Source organism: Canis lupus, chromosome 6 (assembly GCF_003254725.2).
Source record: "Canis lupus dingo isolate Sandy chromosome 6, ASM325472v2, whole genome shotgun sequence".
Classification (NCBI taxonomy): domain Eukaryota; kingdom Metazoa; phylum Chordata; class Mammalia; order Carnivora; family Canidae; genus Canis; species Canis lupus.
This window is the reverse complement of record NC_064248.1, coordinates 74,158,786-74,181,369: the sequence shown is the minus strand read 5'-3', so window position 1 is coordinate 74,181,369 and position 22,584 is coordinate 74,158,786. Positions and strand designations below refer to the sequence as shown.

The window sequence follows — 22,584 nt, the reverse complement described above, 5'->3', positions numbered from 1 at the left end:
ACTTTGATGCAACTCTTTAAATAATTCTTTGGTAGTTTTCTATTTTTCTCTTGTGTTTCATCTGAGCACAAGTCAATCTCAAAGTATTCTATCCTAGTTGGAGAATTATAATAAACTGAAATTTTAATGTGCTAATATCAATCCTTATTGTTTATAATTTGTTACCTTAACTCTGCAGTAAAATACATTTATATATTCATCATATGTTTATTGGATAACTGAGGTCAATTGGTCAATATGATAGAGCAAGGTGAGGACAACTTCACATCATTTTTGGGTTGTTCCGAGCATAAAAGACTCTATCTTGTAATGTAGTTTATATGTTTGTTTCTGGTAATAGCAGAGAGGTCTATACACCTGGAGACACCGAGGAAGAATTATGAGGAAATACCATAAACTGCAACCTTCAAATTGCCCCATTGTTATGAAAGGTCATCTTTGGAAGGAAAAAAAAAATGGAGGATTGGCAAAACCTGGGTTACATTTACAATAGTGCTTTGAAAGAAGGAAAAAGTTTTTGATTTTTCTTCCACTATGCTTCAAAGGTTTTGTGGCTTAGTGATGAAAATAAGGAAAGTCATTGTCTTCTAAGTTTTATCTCTCGACTAAGACCATTAGCATCTAGTAAGAAAAAAAAATCTATTGGCCCCATATCATATTTTCTCTAGGTCCCAAGCTCCAATGAGCTATAATAAATGCAAATGCAGTGGCCATACAATGAAATGATTGCTGTTAGACAGGGAAAACAGCAACAATGAACTCTGAGTGAACTTGCATGAAATACGATATTTCTTCTCTATCAGCACCTTCTTCAATCCTTAGGTGCATTGCTTGGTATGAATCTCGCAGCCAGTGATCTCCACTGCCCTGCTAACCACTATCTCTTTTCAGTGTAACCCAAAGAGTGTATCACAGGACCTTTCTGATCATTCTTTTCTTATAAGAAATAGCTGTCTGATAAAAAAAGATCAAAAAGTAAGATGATTTTACTATTTTCCCCTTGTAAATCATGAAGGAAAAAAAAAGGGAGGAGAGACCTGAAAGAATTCTGAGGGAATGAGGACATTCCCAGCAAACATCTGTTAGAATGTAAATTATAAATGTCATGACTAGCAAGCACCAAGCACTTTAAGACTGCAGGTAGCACATTTTGCAGAGTTTCACTGGAGAGGGCGTAAATAGCAGTTCAAAGCTTGGGCTTGCCAGTCAGAGCAGTATCACGTTGCCCAGGAGTGTTTGACCATGTGTGGGTGACTTAAAACTCTTAGGACTTTGTTTCCTTCTTCTGTAAAATGGAGATAATGGCATTTACCCCCTTGGATTGTTGTAAAGATTAAATGAGCTAATGTACATAAAGCATTTAGCTACAGGCTGGTATGTTGTTAGCCGTCTATCATGGTGGTCATCACCCTGCCCTGCGTGCTTCCACGGCAGACCTCTGTTTCAATTTCCATCCTCCATGATTCATTGATGGTGATAGGAGCCATTTGTTCCCACAATCTGGTCCCTGGATTGGATAAAATCGTAACTCACTACCACCCAGGCAGCATTATCTTTATTGCATGCTTTTTAACGATTAACAATCAATTACAATATCATCCTTTAAATCCAATCCGAAGCACTGTCAAATGATTATGTACTATAATTAAATTAATGATATTGAACTTTAATTTTAGTTGCATGGCTGCTTTTATTTGATATCAGCGGTATTCTCATTGCATGAACATGGGGTTCTGGTGCAAAGTGTATTTATTTTACAGACACAAAAAAAAGCAAATCCTTAATATAATGTTTAAAAATAACCACAAATAGAAATATTTCCACATGAGCCCATTTGGAAACTCACATTTGCTATTCATTAATTTAGGACTTGACAATTTAACATAAATTAAAATAAAAGCCTGTTTCACGGAGCATGTGTCTCATTCTTCACTGTCTCAGCATGACCACACTGATTCTGGTGCTTAGTAATGTCCTTAAACATAATTTACAAATGAGAAAGTTAGTGGGGCTGGAGTAATGTATATCTAACTTGCAGTCTAGCTTCCTCTGACATTAAAATCTTGTTAATCTGAGACTCAAGTTGTGAAGGAAAAAAATCAAGATTATCAAGCATAAATCAGCATTTGCCTTATAAAATGTAATGGAAAAATGCTAATAAGATTTACTGGTAACAGGAAATTGGATTATAACTTATCTATTTTAAGTCCATTTGAAAATTGGCCTCAAAATTTGTGTCCTGATATGGACCGAGCCTCAGATCCTATTATTATTTTTTTTTCCACAGAGCACATGCGGATGCTTACTGATAGATTTGTAAAGTATAGTAATAAAAGGAAAAGAATGCACACGCCTCTAAAACAATTTATGTAAACAAGTGATGGAAAGTGTACACATTATTATATTTATACTATGAGGAAAGATAGAGAATTGGCTGTTTATGTCTAGTTGAAAGTAATCAAAAGGGGATAAAAGTAATTTAAACAGGATACTTTCCTTATGTGTATGTGGAACGCTGAGCAGCTATGATATATGATAAAATGAATATTCATATTAAAAGCTTTGCTTCCTCCTGTGTTGTATTGAAACCCAGCGACTATTTCATCAGTCAATTACATGGCATGGTAAGAATGTGATTTGTTCTATAACAAAATTGGTATAATGCAGGGACTAATGAAGTGTTTATTCAAGATTTACCTTCAGTGCTTACCTCTGAATGCATTCTGAGTGACTGACCATCGATTTCATCATGTTTTCTTACCAACTGCCTGTCAGGTCCACCCAGAGCAAGGGTCTCCTGTAATGCCCTTAACAAGAATTCAGTTCATATAACACTCATGTGTGGGAATTTCCTTCCCAGGTGAACAGGCTGCCAGGAATGTGCCATTTTTGTCTTATTGGTTGAACATTTTATTCAACAGTTAGCCGTCGGATCCAAGGCACAGTATTGAGGGCAGAGTGGACATCAGTGCAACAGTAGGAGGGCAGAAAAGAGAATCTTCAAGATGATGTGTTCAGACATGGTTAATTCAGGAAATTGTTGAGTACCTCTGAATCGCTGAGACATCATATTAAGAAGAATAGGGAATGGGGTTCTGGAAGAATTGTGAGCAATCAGGTACAGGTCAGATAAGGAAGAGGCTAGTTGGCCATGTCAGGGACCGCCACAGACCTAAAGGCATGCTAAGCCACGGAAGAATTTGAAGCAGGACAGTGAAAATATGAGATTTGTATTTTGTAAAAATTACTGCGGAAGCCACATGGAGGAGCCTAGAAATCCAATAGATCTGTCCGCTGCAATTTTTGCCCATTAGGTTGTTTCTGGCCTAATTAGTGCTCTATTTTTCTTTCCTTCCATCAACACCAAATTGCCTAAATTATAAAAGTGGTATACTTCCAATTTGTTTTCTTCTTTAGGACTGTCTTGAGTTTTGGCTTCTTGATCCTCCAGGGTCAATTTTTAAAATCAGCTTATCAAGTTTGACAGATATCTGTTGGAATCTCAATTGGAATTGTATTTAATGGGGACAATTAATTTGTTTACGACATTTACAATATGGAGTTTTCAGGTGAAAAATATGCCATACCTGTCTATTCATTTTATTTTTTATTTTTTATTTTTTTTTGTCTATTCATTTTAAAGTCTCTTAAATGTATTTCAATAAACTTGGTAATTTTTCTCCATGAAAGCTTTACACATTCTTCCCTAAGATATAATTATATATATATATATATATATATATATATATATTTGCAATTATAAATGGATTTTTAAAAATAATTCGTTTCTGATGTTAACAGATCATTCTTATCATATTGATAAAATCTCTTACTTGAATAATTTTCCCATAGGTTCTTTTGGCTTTATGATATAGGATATATTAACATCTACAAATAAAAGTAATTTGGTGAGTTGTTTTTCCTTTTAAGTTTGTACATCTTTCTTTCCTTTGTATTTTGCAATGGTAAGAACCTCTGCTGAAATGTTGAATATGGGTGCTGACAGTCAAGTCTTTTCCTGATCTGAAAGAGAAAGCATATCATTTTTCAGTATTAAGATGCTTGATGTAAAACCTTTCTACTTGCCTCTCGTCAGATTAACTAAGTCCCCTTCTCTTTATAGTTGACTGAGTTTAGGTGATAAATATGTTGAATTTTACTGATTTTTTTTCCTTAAACCTATTACCATGATCTTATGGTTTTTTAATATTTCTCAATAATTCTGAAAAAATTCTAAGCCATTTTTAAAATATTGCCTATTACCCACTTCCCTGTTTTCTGTAGTATGTCCTTATGAATTATATTTTATATCTTTTAGACATTTATACTGTACTCTTCATATCTTTTTCTTAAAATCTATCACTTGGTATCACTGAAATGTAAAATTTCTTTTTTATGTAATTTCTTCAGACCTGTATTCCAATTCACTAATTTTCTCTTTAGCTATATATAACCCATTTATCTGATTGTGGTGTTTTTAATTGTTGTTATTCTAATTTTCATATCTGGATTTTAATTCAAAATTGTTTACTCCTTACTCATATTCAAGCTTCACCACTGCTTATTTTGACTTCTATTTTTGAAATTCAGTATCTGAAACTTTTGCAAATTTATTTTCTTTTTTTTTTTTACTCTTCTAGTAGTCCTCATTTAAATTAATTTTAGGGCTCAGCATTTCTTTTTGCTTCATTCAATAAAATACAATTATGTATTTTGAAACACACTTTTCAAATTTTATCCAGCATTCTAGTTGTTTCAGTCTAGAGGGTTGCTCTTGGCTATCTAACCCACTTACTTTTAACAGAGAAAAATCTCCTTCAGGTTTTATTTTTTAACTTCTCATGCTGATAACTTGCTTAATTTGCTAGCATTCTTTCTTTTCTTTTTTTCTTTTTTTTCATAGCTGAAAGCTATTAAGCTTATAGAGTTGCTTCTGAGTATGGTTTTTCTTGAATCTGGCCTGTTTTGCTATATAATGTACTTGTTCTTGCTATTTTTTTATATAGGCACCCCGCAAAAAAAAGTTTAAGATTTTTTTCCTAGAAGTTTGGAATCTTGTCAGTGTGGTTTGAAGATTTAAACATTTGCTATTGAAATTGGATCAGAAAATATGACCTATACAATTTCGGCTTTTGGAGATTTATTGAGAATTTTTGTGGCCTGGTAGGTAAAGACTATTTATAAAAATTCTGTGGCTGCCCTGAAACATAGCTTGTTCTTTCAGGGTGCACAATCCAATATGTATATTAATTCAATATTGCTAATATTATCGTTAAAATTTTTTATTTTCTTATTCATTTCTACATGTCCTCGTAACTTTTAAATCAAAGTTTCTCTAGCATTTTTAAATTTCTAAATATTTCCTCTGTTTTTTCCCCCTAAGAAGATGATAGATATGTATATACATATGTAATATGTAGATGTATAGATGTAGATGTATAGATGTGTAAATCTATATCTATGTGTACATATTTTTATACATCTTTATTCTATGTTATTTGATTGTTCTTTACTGGCATGGATTGTTAGGAAACTTCCATTTCCCTGGCTTCATTGGTCCTTGAGATAGGTCTTTTGCTACAGTAATTCTCCTGGATGGCCTCATCATGCCCAGGGGAGGAAGAGTGAGCTAATGGAATGTTGAATTGAAAGGTGGACTTAGTCATGTTCTATTAGTTACCTTCTTTGTTTAAAGCCATCCTTTCCCAAAGGATTCATCGATTCTAGCCCATACTGTAAATAAAGGGGGTAGGTTTTCCATTTGTCAAGCTCCTGAATGTTTCTCTCAGTTCCAAATACATGAAGGAAACTTCTTAGACTATGTACTGCACTCTCTCAAAATCAGTATTTTAAAATTTTATTCCTTTTTTTGTTTCCCTTCAATCACTTTAATAAATCTTTATCCATTCTTTAATATTTTTGTTATTTTTCTTTAGATTTGCCTTATGTAAGGAATATATTATTGCTTATTGTATTAGTATATAATAAACATGAGTTTTTAAAAAAGTTTTATTAACTTATTTTAGAGAGAGAGTGAGAGCACATGAGTGGGAGGGAAGAGGCAGAGGGAGAGGGAGAGAGAGAATCTCAAGCAGACTCCCCGCTGAGTATGGAGTCCAACTTGGGGGTGGATCCCATGACCCTGGGATCATGACCTGAGCCAAAATCAAGAGTCTGGTGCTTAACTGACTGAGCCACCAGGTTCCCTAAACACGAATGTTTTTAAATATGAACCTAATATTATTTTCCTTTTGATAGGAGAGTTAATCACATTAATTATTATTATAACCGATGCTTTCATTTGCTCTTTTCTTTCTTGTCTGCGAGTTTAAATCTTTATGCTTCAGTGATGTCCCTTTCTATATTTCTATGTAGAAGAGATTTTCATTCACATTTCCAGCATGTATTTTTTATCGGGGTTTGCTTTTAGTCTTTAAAAAAACTTACTTATGTTTCTTAGATTAAATAGTTAAATGTCACTCTCTCTGACAAATGACAGATAACATTTAACATGCATTCTTGCCTCTCTATGGGTCCTCTTGCCTCCCTAACCATTCTGCTCTCCATTCTTCCATTCCCCTCAACATCCCTGTCCATTCCTGGTGTTTACAGAATACGACCACAGTTTTCATATCAGTTCTTTTGTATTTAAATCCTAGATTTATATTATATAGACTTTAATGCCAAACTTTTTTGAAGTAATTTATGAAATATCGTGTATGGCATTGTGTGGAATTATCACACCTGTACTTAGCTGGTTTCAAAGACAATTGTCAGGAATTTGATTCTATTGCTACTAATGTTAACCTATCAACTGCAAGCTACACAAATCTGTGGAGGGTATACTCACCTATGTAAATAATCACCCCTAAACAATACATTATTTTGTGTAGCTTATTTCTGAACTTTATATCAATAATCTCATGTTCTATATATTTTTCTATTTTTTTCTTTAGTACTATATTTTTGTGATTCATCCACACTGATTCATGTAGATATATTTATGTGCATTTTTAGTGTATGGTGAACAATTTAGTGTTGATGAGCATTTCCTTGTTTTTAGTTTTGTTGCTACTAGAAAGAATGCCTCTACACATTCTTGCACCTAGCCCCTGACTCACATGTATGCACATGCAGGGAGTACACCTCACACAGAACTGCCAGGTCGTAGAGCATGTACATCATCAACTTTAGTTAGTGATATAAAATTGCTTTCCTAGGTTATTGTTTCTTTTTTTAAAATTTTATTTATTTATTCATGAGACACAGAGAGAGAGAGAGAGAGAGGCAGAGACATAGGCAGAGGGAGAAGCAGGTTCCATGCAGGGAGCCTGACGTGGGACTCGATCCCAGGTCTCCAGGATCATGCCCTGGGCTGAAGGTGGCGCTAAACCGCTGAGCCACCAGGGCTGCCCAAGTTATTGTTTCAATCTATATTTTCCCCAATAATATGTGAGAGTTCTTCTTTACACATTCTCACAAAAGCATATTTTAAAATTTATATTGTTGCTGATCCATTCATGTGAAATGACATTAGGGTTTTTAATTTGTATTTGCATCATAACAAAAGTGACATTGAACATTTTATTATATGTTTATGATCCACTAGACTTTCCTCTTTTGTACAGTGCCTGTCATGCATCTTTTTAAATGATACAGGATTTCTTCATTTTTTAATAGATGTTCCTCATCTTTTCTATACATTTAATCTTTGTTGACTTTATGTATTTCAATACCTTTCTCAGTTTGTGGCTTTTCATTTGCTCTCTTTTGTTAAAAAATTGTTAATTTTAATGTGATATGAAATATGTCATTGTTTTTATGGTTTTCATTTTCCTGTTTAGGTTAATGAAAATTTCTCTACCACGGGTCAGATAGACAGTCTCCTACATTGTATTTTAGAGGTTTTTAATGATTTGCCTTTCATAATTACATCCTCAATTTATCTGGAATTGATTTTGCTTATGTTGTGAGGTAGAGTTTCATTTCCTTTTGTTTTTTATTCATGAAAACTAATTGCTCCCAAACCATCTCTTTAAAGGTTTATTTTTCTCCCTACTGATCTGCAGTATCTTCTCTTTCATATACCACAACTCCATATGCTGTGGGCTTTCCTTTAATTGTATATTTGTCCATTGCTGCACTGTTTCATGATATCATGCATATATAGCTATATACAGTATCAGGTATATATAATTTTATATATATAATATTTATGTAGTTGTATTGTGATATCTGATGGTGTATATTGCCCACCTCATTTCATGTTTTTCTTTAGAAAATTATTATATTATCACTGTAAGTTTTACAGCTAACTTATGAAGTTTCATGAAAAACTGAGCTGGATTTTTATTCAAATTCTAATGAATCTGTCTTTTCATGTTGAGGGTAATGACATTTTTAAAACATCTCTGAGTATGTCATGCCTCTCCATTTAAATAGGTCTTCTACCTGCCACACTGCCGAATTGCTATATGAGTTCTAGCAATCTTGGGGAAAAAAAATAAATAAATAAATAGGTCTTCTTAAATGCATTTAAATAATTTGTATGTATATTTTGTTAGGTTTATCCTAAATACTTTTATATTTTGTTGATATTCTAAATATCATTGTTTTTCCTAATTGGATTTGCTCTTTTTGCTGAGTTACAGCAATACAATTTAATTTGGTATATTGATTTTATATCTATGAATCATGATAAACTCTTATTTATTCTATTAATTTATCTATACACTCTTCTGGATTTGGTATATAGGTGATGACATCATCTTGGAATAATGCCATTTTTCATTCTTCTTGTCAAATAATTTTACTGCTAATTTTTTATTGGTTTGATTGTCCTAGCCTTGCCAGGAAAAGTAATGAAAGGGGTCATCCTTGTCTCAGCTGATTTTAAAGGAAATGTATTTACATTTCATCCACGTGTATGATACTTGCTGTAGCTTCTCATAGGTGCTCTTTGTCAGCTAAATACATTTCTGGTTTGCTAAGATATTTTGTAAGAAAAATGATCAATTTGGATAGCATCATATTGTTTCAGAATACTTTGGTTCTCTTTTTATTTAAGTATGTTAACATCTTGTTACTGTTCTACTTGGGATATTTCCAGTATTTGTGTACCTGATATTGTAGTTTGTTGTTTTTCTGTTAGATGCTTGCTTTCTCTTTTGTGCACTGGACTTTTGATTGAGATTTTGTGTTTCTTGAACACCACTTATAGAAAATTTTGAGGCCTGCATTCAAACTGTTTTCTACACAGAATATTGCTTGTTCTTCTCAGAAATAATTTTCTTTCCTACAACTTTCTTCCTTTGCCTCACTGCTCTGTGCCAAGAGGGGGATAGGACGAGCAGGATGAGCTTTTTGTCTGTTTGTGTCCTGCTTCATCCCTCAGGGGGTCACCCTTTCCTTGCCCCACCTTTATAACTTACTAATGTGAGTTCCCATACCAAATGGGACCTAGCTTTTGAGTCCAGACTTCTAGGATTGGCAAGGTGAAACCAGATTCCACACCTTCAGAGAGTAGCTGGTCAGGGCACCTTGTCCCACAGAATAGCATTTTTTGGCAGTCAGACTTCCAATTTGTGTTTCTTATATTGCTACAAGCTTAGCCATGCTGTCAACAACATATTTTTCCAGTCTATCTAGCTTCTAGCCATTTTAGGTGTTTAATACCAGGAGGGGTTTTTCTACACATCTGGCATGGTTGATGGTAGGAAATAACATGTCACCAGCTTTCTTTGCATGACAATTGGTCATCTTTATAATGCACCTTATTGTTTTTCCTCTTGTCTCTTCATCTCAGCCTCTTCTCTCTTTGTAATTTTGTGATACCATTTTTTGTGAAGGAAATGTCTTCTTGTTTCATATTAAATATGCTAAAACATTTTCTAACATTTTCTCTGTTTTGCTGTCGCCAATCATTTAAATAATATATTCTTCAAGTTTTATTTTTAAATGTGCTTTTTTCCCCCTTGTTCTAGCGTGTATCTGAGAATTTGCTTAGCTCCCAACCCTGACCCCAACTGCTGATCTCTTACTGTGCAAAGTTCCTCTCTGAAATGAACTGATGCTTCCCAACACACAGGTACATAGTTTGCAAATACTCTACTCACTATCTCCCTGATTTCTGACTGGATCTATTTCCCGGGCCAAAGTGCAGAGCATGTCTCTGGTCACAACCTTCCTCCTCCTTCCTGTGTCTAGCAGGATGAACCAAGTATAATTTGCAAGATCTACTTTAGTTCTTCCTCTACCTCTAGTCCCTGATACTATATACTTGGAGCCAGTGGAAAGCTGTCCCCAACATGGTCTAGTTCTAGTATTCCTCTCATTTTTACCCCCTACATATAAAGTTTTAAATTGTAAAAACATACACCTTGAACTGCAACAGACCAGTGGCTAAAGGAGGCTAGGATGAAAGCAAGGGACTAATACTCTAACTGCTTCCAAAAGTTGCAACCGAATACAGAGGGGGGATTGTCCAGTTTTGCCTTTGTAGATTCTGGAAGTTTCTGAGCCAAGAAGCAGACATGAGGGAGACAAAGTTCTCTGTTTTCTTTCAGGAAGGCAGGGCTGTTTCTTCCTTGAAACTAAGCTAGGTACATCATCGTGATTTTGTTTTTTTTTGTGTGTGTGTGTTTTCTTGCTTCTTTGCATGCTTTTTCCTGACTCTCTGAGCTTTTTATTGTGGATATTCCTTCGGAATATTGGCTTTGGGTCTATTTTAGGTTTTGGAGGTTTTGCAGCAATTGTTCTTTTTCTTTGTCTTCAAGTCGTGTTTTTTTTTAGGAAAGTTCATGTCAAAGGTTGATGGCCATGTGCTATTTTTGAATCTAACTGTATTTCTGAGCAAAATGATATGAAGCCTCAAAGGCATGATATTCATAGATTATTTTTCTCACCATGACTGACAAAATTTGCAAATATAAATTCAGTTGGCTATGCTTCACCTTGGAAGAAAGAGAGATCCATTATCTCCCTACTCTTCTCAGGGAGCTTTTAATCATTGCTTCCGGGCTAGATTTGTTTTAAAGAAAGATATGATTCAAAACTTCCTACTCTATACAGAGCTTATAGACTTGAATGTATTAGGAAAGGCTAAAGTACAGTAACAAATAGACCCAAACTTGCAGTGCGTCAACAAAACAAGTTCAATTCTCACTCATCTAATAGTCTGTAATGGTTCAGACTGGTGAAAGGCCAGGAGTGAAATGAGGTAAGAGAGTAGGGTGGCCTTAGCATACAATCAGTCAGGGGCTCAAGATCATGGTAGCTTTGTTCTCTTCAATGGAAACTTTCAAGGTCACCCTGAGGGTTACTCACCTTGTTGGCCAGAAAGTGGACCAAGCAAGGATGTATGCACGAGCAAGTTCATATAAGCCAAGCGTGTAAGTGGCCCAGGTCCTATGTGCTCATATTTCATTCCCTGGCACACAGCCACATGCCAAAAGGAACCCCGAAGTGGGCTACACACTGCAGTCCAAGCCGTGGATGAAGGAAGGCTATAAACACTGATTTTGATAAATAACTGGACATTTCTATCACATGGACAAACTAGAAATTTTTTTCAGGACACTGGACTCTTGAAGTTATGTAACTTGACTCCAAAAAAAAATCATAAATCATCAGATTCATCTATTTTCTGTTGGGCTGTGCAAACACCTCAGGAGAGGCTTTGGCAGAGGTCGCATCTGCACGTGAATTGCCCTGAGCTTCAGAGTCCTTTTGACATCCTCAAAGAACAATAGCAACAGAAGGGTTTGCACAACCAGCCTGCTGACAAGTGTAAAACAGCATCAACAAATGGAGCCTTTGTGAAGCTCAACCTAAGGGCTGATACAACCCCCTCACCCCCATCCTATCATGTAAATGTATGCTAGCTGGTTGCACTAAATGTGGAAACATTCTCAATATCTGCTCTAGGCCACAGAGGGCCTATTTGTGTAGACTAGGAAAAAAGTATGATTTATTACAGAAACAAATTAATATGCACTAAGCTAATATGTTTCATTATATTATATAAAAATTTAAAAAGTTTATCCAAATTTTTAACTCTACCTCGGAAACAACTGGGAACCGGGTCTAAGATATGAATTGCCATCAAACCACTTTTCACTTTTTGTTGGACTGGAATGAACTATGGATCTCATGGCTGTAAGAGCCGAGTAGTGAAACAGAGTGATTCGTGTTTAAATGAAGTTTTATCATCATTCATTTTATCTATGAAAACCACACCGTTTAAATTCCCCAGCATGGTGGTGGGCTTTCTTCTCCCCCTTTTTTCTTTTTGGTTTTGTTTTTATTTGCTTGTTGTTTTGCACTGCTGTTAACTTTACCGTGTAGCAGCAAGCAGACAGGCTACATGACACTGAGACTTCATTACATTCACTATTAAACAAAAGCTCTTATTTCAGACAATATGCGAACAAACTTCTTTCGAGTGCAGCATCATTCCTCAGGATTATTTATTGTGATTGTTTTATCTCTGCACCGAGAATCCTAATTTTCTCGGTTCTTCACTTTATTTCAGTGTCAGCTATCCTGACAGCTAACACCTGTGCATATTCTGGTTTTTCAAATCTTCCCCTCATTGCACACAGTGATCCTGTCTCCTTACCCTTCAGACTACACTATCTTTCTGAAAGTCTCTGGAGTTTGCACAATTTACGGAAAATAATTAAATTCCACTTTGATTTACATGGAGTCAGGAGGATATAATAAAAGAGCCTCAGACCTAGAATCAGGATTTCAGGAATCCATTCGGAGTATTTCTGTAAACTGTGTGATCTAATTTCCAAAGCTGTCTGACCCACACGCGTATACCCGTAGGACCAGGGAGTCAGGGTGATATGACAGTCATGATCAGCTACAGAAGTCCATGTGTCCATTCATTCATTCACTCACTCATTCATTCATCCATTCAAACAGACATTTATTACCAGGCACTGTGCTGAGTATTGGGAGTAATAATAATGTATCCTAAGTCTTTTCATATATTAACTGGGTTAATCCTTGTACTGCTCCTCTTAATGGCTGAAGATACTGACATCCACAAAGCTTAATAATTTGCTCAAGCTCACACAGCAGTAGTTAGTGGCAGGGCGAGGATTCAAAGTCAGGGTGACCAGCTCCAGGGCTTGTCCTCATAACCACCGCGCTGTACTACTTGAAGCACAAAGGTGAGTAAGAGGGGCCTCCCTCCTCAAATAGCTGGCAGGCCACAGAGAAAGGTAGATATGTAGACATATAGGGCAATGTGATAAATGCAGCCCACAAATCCTCACAGTATAGAAAGTGGTTTGTCTCGTGCTACCCACTTCATCGTTTTACGCAGAGCACTTAATCCTCAGAACAAAGCTTGAAGGTAGCTATAATTATCTCGTTTTTTTAATGTAAAGAAACTGCTCCAGAGAGGTTAACTAATTTTCCCAATACTCCAAAGTGACTTGAGCTGGGATTAGAAATCACGTTTAATTCCAAATCCTATTTTTGTTGGCCTCTATCACACTGCGTTGCTTACAGAGAATCCTTACTTTGAAATTCTCCGAAGTTTATTTCTCCATTGTTGTACTTATTCTCTCCACAAAATTAAAATTTAAAGTAAAAGAGAAAATGTTGGCCCAAATTTGACAAGAGTGCATGAGAGAACAAAATCATCATCCTTCGTAACTTCTCAAAGAATTCACAAAGCAAAATAATGAGATTATCTAGAATATTTGACCCGGAGGCCAGACAGTTGCTTTTAGCCTTTGCTCCCTGTCTGCTGGGAACTGAATCCATGCATTCCCTAAAATTTGGATACTTAGATTAGAGAAGCACATAGATTCTCATAACTAGGGGATGTCCTAGAGATATGATACCCTCATTCTACAAATAAGGGGATCAGTAGGTAGAAATTTAAATTCTCTGTCCAAAGTTATATGATTAGTTAAGTAACTGGGTTAAAAAAACAGAATTCAGATCCTCTACCTTTCTGTCTTCTACTCATCACCCTGTCATCTCCAAACATAAACACAATTTAAAAAAAAAGTTTTACAAAAAAAAAAAAGTTTTACACACTTGTTTTTAGGTAAATATAATATAGACTGAAAAACTGAGTATGGGGAGTGGTTATTTAGGAATCTGTATATTTAAAATGTTTCCAAGTGACTGCCTAAGACTCACTGCTGATTCCCTTTATATACATGAGAAACTCTTTCAAAAATTTGTTTATTACGATCATATACATAAGTAGAAATAAGGGGAAAGAGAGAGGAGGAAGCCAAAAGATAAAAATAAAGATAATGAGAAACAGTAGTAATGTGTGAATGATGGTGAGAAAGCAAGAGAGAATGAATATGAAAAAGAAGAATTGAGTGGGGACAGGTGGCAGGACTCGCTTCAGTGTACAAAGGAACTTTTCCCATGATTTGCTCGCCTTTGTTCCAAATTTGTCTCCCACGACTCTACTACATACTGCTTTTTTTTTTTTTAAGATTTATTTATTTAGAGACAGAGAGAGAGAGAGAGAGAGAGAGAGAGCACTTGTGTGTGGTGAGCATGTAGACAGGCAGAGGGAGAGAGAATCTCAAGCAGATTCCATGCTGACCACAGAGCCCAACGACCCTGAGATCATGACCTGAGCCGAAATCAAGAGTCAAAGCTTAACCAACTGAGCTACTGAGGTGCCTACCAACCCGTCTTTATTTATACTATTTCTGTAATATTAACCACTCTTCTTTTGGTCTTTTCACACACACCTACATCTGCACACAACATACGAATACGTTCAATAGCAGACTTAAAAACTCATGACAATTCCTGCAAGTTTAATCCTAATGACAGGGAAAATTGACCCCAAAACCCTAATTTACAATTGTTCCCATTCTATGAATGGCTCTCTGTGTTTGGTTAAAAATAATTGAATTACATATTATTTTGTTTGAGATGCATGCTCATGAGGAAGTACACTGATAATGTTGGATTTAAATAAATATAGGTCTATATACACTGTAGGTTTGTGCAAAGTTTGAACTTTCACGATCAGTTTGAAGAATATATTCTGAAAAGGCCACCCTGTAGTCCTCAGAGTTTTGCCTTAGGGGTCTTCCTAGGGCATGAATCTGGATGAGTGAGTCAGGGAAGTACACATAATTGTTCCTTTCCGGATCGCCACCACTTTCCATCAGTCTGGCATGGTATCATTTTCAACCTAAAGCATTTTCATCCTGTTAAGAAACTGCTTTCTTACTACTGGCTGATAGTCAATCTCTTATTATACCTATTGTTTTATGTATATACACATGAAACATTGCTTTTGCTTTATATATACACACACAGACACAAGTATATATTTTGAACTGATAAATGTCAACTTAGAAATAACAAAACAAAACAGACTCTCATCTAGCAGAAAGTTTCACTCATGTGTTTGCTCAATGCAAGGACATTGTTCCATTTTTCGCTTTCATGAAAAAGAGGAACAATAAAAATATGCACACTTGCTTACCGTAGATGCGTTTTGATTTTCCATGAACGAAAGGGTAAAAGATCACTCAGAGACCCTTAACACTAAAACTCTCAGCACTAAGATAAAAGTATGGGAGGACACATTTAAGTTAAATTGGGAAGCATACTCATTAAGTAAAAATAGCCTCATTAAGTAAAAATAGTCTTGGCACACTAGTCATTAATTGAAGTGTATGTCTAAGATTTAAAACAAAGGACCAATTATGTCTCCTTCAATAGAAGAAATTGTGTATTCCTTAACTGCATGTTTAATAACACAGTTTTACTTCAACTGAGGAATTATATAAACCATAAATTAAATCTGAACTTCTTATGCCATGGAAATCCCAAGGTGAAAAGAACAGGTTTAATTGTTAGGTTTCTATAGTCTATCGAGGAGAAATGTTTTATTTAAAAATATGTTTTCTGAAAAAATTTAAAAAATATATATATTTTCTGGGTGATTATCCATATGTTTCTGATATTCAATGTCCAATACATGTAGGGATTTTTCCTTTCAAATTTCTTAGCTCCTCAGACCTCCGTTAGCTAGAGTTGATATCATTTTAAGCCTTTATTTTGCCCTCTCCGTAACAAAATGGAAATCATTGAAGTGTACCCCATAGGTGTAGGAAATAAAAGTATTTCATTGCATCTCTTAGTATTTAGATGTATCTCTGAATAGTTCCATCATCTCATAGCTATTCTTTGATTGTGAAGCTGCATCTATAACTGCCTATGAAAATCCATGAACTCTTACTTAATGGTGCCCTGCCTTCTAGCCTCTTAGGTACCTGCCCCCCTTTATGGTCTCTTTTTTGGTCTCCTCCAGCTCACTGCAGCAACAGTCCAAGCAGTGCCTTGTCCCTGACTCCTACGGGGCTAAGCAAATGCTGCTGCTTTCATGTGAGACTCCCTTTTTCTTGATTTTCTTAAAAAAAAAAAATCTGCCAAACTCAATTTTATTCCGTCAGGGTCAAGGCCTCTTAGAAGCCTTCCATGATTCCCCAAGGCTGTATCTGGAGCTCTTCTGATATCCTTGTGTAGTACTTAGTGATGGTTTATCAAAGCACTTGCCACACTATTCTATGTATCTCTCTTGTCTTTCTCCTTTCCTTGGAGATCAGTATCATAGGCCCTAAAACCTCGATAGTGTCATGGTAAGTAATAAGTAAATAGGTAAATAAATACATATATAAATGCAGGTTTATTGCAGTGCTTCATTATTACTCTAGAAATGGCATATGAACTAGTACTTTATTGAACAGACAACAGTATGCATTTTTTATATCTGCCTTATTTCAGATAAATGTTAATCAGCTTGTAATAAAATATAAAGTATAGGCCAGTGGCCTAAATCATAAGCAAATGTGAAAGATGAGGCAAATGTAAAGTAAAGGTAGAAGCATAAAATGGACCAGAAATAAAAGCTAATGTGATAATTATGAATTCAAATAATACTCATTTTTCTTCTGGTCCTGCAATAGTATCTTACACATTCCAACTCTGAATTGGGATTTCTCTTTATTTGAGGTGATATGTTCTTGTCTGTCATCTACAATTTCTTATAATCCTAAATCTGAGATGTCTGTCCAACTTCCAAGGTTTTGGAGAAAACTTGTGAATAGACTAAAAAAAACTGGTCATTTCCCTAGAAAGCCTCCTCCTCTGTCTCCCCAGTGGCCCCTCATTTCAAGCTTTGATACAATTGTACTAAGTTACACTAATTGGTACATTCTTTCCCACATGTTTGGAGCTAGTTATATTGGAAGATAAAGTGCACATTTGCATAAATGAATATGTATAAGATGCAAAATAATGCACAAATATGTGCCTATGATTTATTGGATGAAAACTTAGTTCACAGTACACCCAAAAATATCTTTACTGTTTGACCATAGGAAGAATATTCAATTCTATTTTACTAGAAATTGTGTGTGCAAAGTAATTCCTGATACCAAATAAAATAATCAATATAAAATCTGACTGTCATCAGTGAAAATTGAAGTAATGTTGAGACCTCTTTTTACCTTAATCCAGTTGACCCTCTATTTTTTCTGGTTAATTAACCTTCTTTTGTTCATGTCTGTTTTGTTCTTGAAAAGAAGGGACGTTATTAAATGTTTTAATCTCCTTGAACCTCAGTTTTCTTAGGTATAAAAAAATGGAATTAGTGTTTCCTCTTTTTGGGTGAAAGCACTATATAAATGTCAAGTTATCACTGAAAAATTTGGTTAAAAATCTGTATTGAAAGTAAATTACTCAACATCTATTTACTTACTATCTTGGGAGAAAAAATGTAATCATGGAGCAAATATAGTATTTTTTTTTCTTATGTCTAGTAGAATGATTCACTAGGAGAACACTAATCTTTTTAGTAATTCATTCAATCAAAGACTACTTTTTTGGGTGTCTCCCATGGACCAGGTGCTAGTCTATATGATAAGAACACATCATTGTAAAAGGAAAGGAAAATCGCTTACTACATAGAGCTTGCATTCTAGAGTAAATATATACAAGGAGAGACAGAGAAAGAGAGAGAGAGAGAGAGATTTTTTTTTCAATTGCCTGCAGTGAGCCAGACACCATATATGTCCATCATTTCATGTAACCCTTACCCTTACCCAAACCGTGAAAATTACGTACTATTGCCCTAAGTTACAGAATTGAAAATTGAGACTCAGAGAGGTGATGTGGTTTCCCTGAAAATTCAGTAAATGAGACAACGGGTATTCAAGTAAGTAATCTCTGACCATAAGGCCCACTATTTCCCAAACAGTTACCATTAACTGAAAGAATATACATAAATAGGGTGTAGAACAAACAGCTTGTCACAAGAGCAGAGGAGAACTCTACCCCCTTCCTCTGACAGCATCATCTCAAAGGGCTAGGTCTTACAGGCTTTCCTGATTTCTAATATCTGGGATTCCGCTTCCCTATAGAGATCTACAGTCCTTTATTAGTCTGTGATACTTTCTAAATTTTCCAGATTCTAGCTTTGGCTTCCAATGAGTTAGCATTGCTGATTTTCTAGACTCTGGTGTCTTCTTTCTGAACCAGATCTTCACCGGTTTGCGTCTTTCCCACCTCAGTTGAATATATGAGCTTTCTGAAACTCATCCACTCTTCTATTTTTAATTAACAATTAAAATTATGAGACTAGACTCTTCTAGGCTGCTTCTAGGAATAGAATATGGATGCAATTAAAAACAGAATCTGTTCAAATTTAATCCACTAGCTCCCTCTGGCTTAGCTAATCAACCAGTTTAAATTTGTTCTTTCTTGTTTGGTGTGTGTATGTGCTTTTTAAATCTCTCAGGGTCCGGCTATGATAAAGGTCACAACTTCTTTTTTATTATTTTCGTTTGTTTTTCAATTTGACAAGAAATATGTACACATACTTACCGTATGTATGTATGTAGATGTGAATATGTTTACACACAGAAATTTTTATATATACATATGTATATAACTTTACATGTATATATAAAAGAGTAAGAGAAAATACACATAAAGGTAAGGAGAATAATCACCCACAAAATCTCCCTACTCAGAAACAAGCTTTTGCATAGAATCCTCCTATCCTATAGATTTCTTCCTATCTATAGTAAGCCTTTCTGTAAATAACTCAAAATATGCTGATTTACTCAAGCAACCACCTCATTCAATCTGTATCAAATAAGTTTATCCTAGTGATTTCACTATATCGCTGATTAATTAAATTGGATAGAAATCCACATCAAAGTACTATAGGTACAAAGTATGTGGCAAATATGTTATTTATTGTATGTGTGTGGTTTTTAGACACATGCATGTATGTGTGTGTGTGTGTGTGTGTGTATTAAATAGGGCAGACATTTTAGATAAATAGTAAAATATTAAACATTTCTAACTTGAAGAGAACCTAAATCCCTTTCTCAAATTAACTTACCGCATAACTGAATCTACCAGAGCTTATGAAAATTTATTACATTTCATCTTGAACCCCACCTGGGAAAAGGGACAAAGTTTCTCTTCAAATTATAACTCACAAAGCTACTGCAATTCTATATGCACATCATATTGATTAATAACAGTGAAAAGAAGCTCTGCCTTCGGCTTGGCATGATTCTATCTTCAGGGAATCTTCAGGTTATCAGGAGATGTGCAGTTCTGTGCTGGTAACATAGACCACTGTGCTCAATTTTGGGATTTGACAAACTAAAGTTTATTCAGTAGGCTTTGGCTAATTTCCTTTGGGAAATCAGCTCAGTGAAATCCATAGATAGTGCCCAATTTTTGACTTTTAAAGGGACAAATTCACAAAATTAACACTTTCCAAACCTCCTCATAACCAGGAACATATATAGGCATACACTTACACACCTACACGGCTTAGAAATCGCTGGTATATGTGTGACCTAACCATTCCAAACTAAGGCAAAATTTAGGTCTTGACCAGAAATCTGAACACAACTCATCTCTTACATAAAATATTGATTCCATAGGTATGAATCTAGTTAATCAATCAGTATTAAACCCAATTCTTTATAGCACATTTAGGGAAAAGTGAGCTATCAGAGGTATAATTTGGGAAGCAACAGAAGACAATACTGTTTAAAATCATTAAAAAGTTCTGGTGGGTTTATTTTTTTTTAAAAGATGTGAGCTATGTTAATGTTATGTGGGCACTGATATTTCCATTTATGACCATACTTTATCTAACTGAAAATTCTTTAAAAAGATAGCCTGGAGGTATAATTTATTTTTTTTAAAGATTATTTATTTATTTATTTATTTATTTATTTATTTATTTATTTTAGAGCAAGAGAATGAGAGAGAGAGAGAGAGAGAGAGCGTGGAGGGGCAGAGGAAGAGGAAGAAAGAATCCCAAGCCGGTTCCCTGCTGCACCTGGAGCCTGCCCTGAGATCATAACCAGCACTGAAGTCAAGAGTTCTAGGCTCAACTGACTAAGCCACCCAGGTGCCCCTGTAGTTATCATTTAAAAAGCACCTTCTTAACTTTTTTTTTTTTTAAACTTTTCATCTTTTCCTTCCTGTTTTCCTTCTTAAATGAAAGTCAATTAACAAAGTCTTCTTTCCTACCTATTCTTAGGTGTCTGGAACCCTACAAAAGCCACTGAAGCACCCTTTCCAGCTGATGGAATATCTCTAGGCTCTCCTTCAAACTTTTTTGCTCCTGTCCTGTATCAAAAGACAATTTCTCCGGGATCCCTGGGTGGCGCAGCAGTTTGGCGCCTGCCTTTGGCCCGGGGCGCGATCCTGGAGACCCGGGATCGAATCCCACGTCGGGCTCCCGGTGCATGGAGCCTGCTTCTCCCTCTGCCTGTGTCTCTGCCTCTCTGTCTCTCTCTGTGTGTGCCTATCATGAATAAATAAATAAAATCTTAAAAAAAAAAGACAATTTCTCCATAACTTTCTCCTATTTATGCATGTCTTGGAAGCTGAAATACTGAATGCTTGCTTTTGTTCTTGACTATCTTTTTGAGAATGTTTGCATAGGGAACAGTCTTGAAATACAGAAGTTCTATCTCTGGAGCAAAGAGCACGTTACAGTCCAGTATAATAATAAAGATAAATTCTCCCTCTGCAGCAAAGGGCAGGTTTGCTTGGTGCCATTGTTAAAAAAAAATAGGTTTCCTAAATTCAAGGAGCTTAGGACACAGACCCATGGTGTGTATAGGTGTCAGCTGGCCCTCATCATGTCACCCTGTAGTAAGTGGAGTTTGGGGAACTGATGCAAAAGATGACGATACTCTGGCTACTGCTATTACTATGAGTAATAAACTACCCTTTGTCTCTGCTTTCTGCCAGCATCCATGAAATTGTGGCAGATCTTTCACATTTCTTGCCATTTTCTTCCCCAGTTTCTGGTTTGTAAGTAGATTCTCTTCTCCACTCTTATCCTTTAGATGATGACTCATTGGGTTGGTCTATTTTTCTTTTAATTTAGTTCCTCTCCCCATGTCTGCCTCCTGAGTTGACTTTTTTTGTCTAAGGTTCCCACTTCTCCGGGAAAAAAGAGGATCTGATTAAATGATAAGTGACAATGAATTAAAGACAGAAGGTTAAAAAGGATGAAAGAGAAAGTGTGAATACAAGGGAAAGTGTAGGTTATACACGGAGTATGGGTCCAGGAGAATCCATACAACAGCTGGGTCTTCAAGTCTATCCCCTTTAGAGACATCCTTTTAAAGACGTATTGAGTCTGTGGGGTGGAGGGACTCCATTACTGGGTGAGGGGCCTTGCTGATCTGACAGTTTGACTCTCCTTTTCATTTCTTAGTGTTCCCTACTAAAAATATTACTTCTTTATATCTTTTTCCAACCTTTTTTTTTAAAATTATTTATTCATTCATGAGAGACACAGAGAGAGAGAGAGGCAGAGACACAGGCAGAGGGAGAAGCAGGCTCCATGCAGGGAGCCCAACGTGGGACTCGATCCCTGGACTCCAGGATCACGCCCTGGGCTGAAGGCAGCACTAAACTGCTGAGCCACCCGGGCTGCCCTTTTTCCAACCTTCTAACAATAAAACCAGTAGGCTCATATTCAGATAAATACAGTTCTGGATTAAAAAAATCAGGAATTTTTACTTGCTTATTATATCTTATTTCAGAGTGTTCCAGAGGAATGAGCGGTGGCCCTCTGCAACATGCATCCTGCGAATCAGTAGAAACTTACTATAAATGCAAATTTCCAGGTCATATACCCCATAGATTCTGATTTAGTAGAGTTGATTTTTCCATTTCTGTTGAGCTTTTTGGGTCAATTTGCTAACTTTGTCTACAGAATATGAGAAACTGGAAACTGCCCCTTGAGTCTCAAAGAGATAGTTCAACCCCAAATACATAGATAAGTCACTGACAAATGTTAGTTGATGGCAGTGATTTGCCCTGGCAGACATTCAACTGCCAGGTGTGTTTTGATAGTTAATTTTTGGCCCATGAAATTGAAAGATTCATATTAGTATGAAAAAAAAAACTACTTGGTTTAAACATTTTGGGATATATTTGGAATGATTCCTTCTTCTAATGATATGTATATTATTAGCAATGGCCATATACAGAAAGATATCTAAGTGAATGAAGAAATAG

The 22,584-nt window shown here is 35.7% G+C and overlaps 1 protein-coding gene across 2 annotated transcripts in view; it reads right to left on the bottom strand.

Annotated features, from left to right (window-relative positions):
- The window catches only part of NEGR1 (neuronal growth regulator 1), an 813,773-nt gene that overhangs the window by 249,820 nt on the left and 541,369 nt on the right, over positions 1 to 22,584 (bottom strand). The window lies entirely within an intron of this gene.